We start from the raw sequence: 234 nt of genomic DNA, 5'->3' as shown, positions 1-234 counted from the left end.
ACCCAGCTGTCTCTTATCAAGAATCTGGAGGACATGGTCGAGTTTGAGGTCATTTATCATCCACTCACCATACATCTAAATACATTCTAATATAAAAAGTAAAAAAATGAAAGAGCCAAGCTTTCAAATGTGACATTTTCTTTATTATCTTTACTGTGTCTATTTTTTGTAACACATCTCTTTGTTCCAAGGACTTGGTTCCTAAATGAAAATGTCTGATTTTCTTTCAGCTGG

General features: G+C 33.8%; 1 protein-coding gene across 1 annotated transcript in view; it reads left to right on the top strand.

The window, feature by feature from the left end:
- LOC116694825 (carboxypeptidase A1-like) overlaps positions 1–234 on the top strand; it is a gene marked incomplete at its 3' end in the record, with an annotated part of 14,633 nt that overhangs the window by 804 nt on the left and 13,595 nt on the right.

The sequence above is a fragment of the Etheostoma spectabile genome, chromosome 8 (genome assembly GCF_008692095.1).
Source record: "Etheostoma spectabile isolate EspeVRDwgs_2016 chromosome 8, UIUC_Espe_1.0, whole genome shotgun sequence".
In the NCBI taxonomy this organism is placed as follows: domain Eukaryota; kingdom Metazoa; phylum Chordata; class Actinopteri; order Perciformes; family Percidae; genus Etheostoma; species Etheostoma spectabile.
The sequence above is the reverse complement of the archived record's forward strand: the minus strand, read 5'-3'. Positions and strand labels throughout refer to the sequence as shown.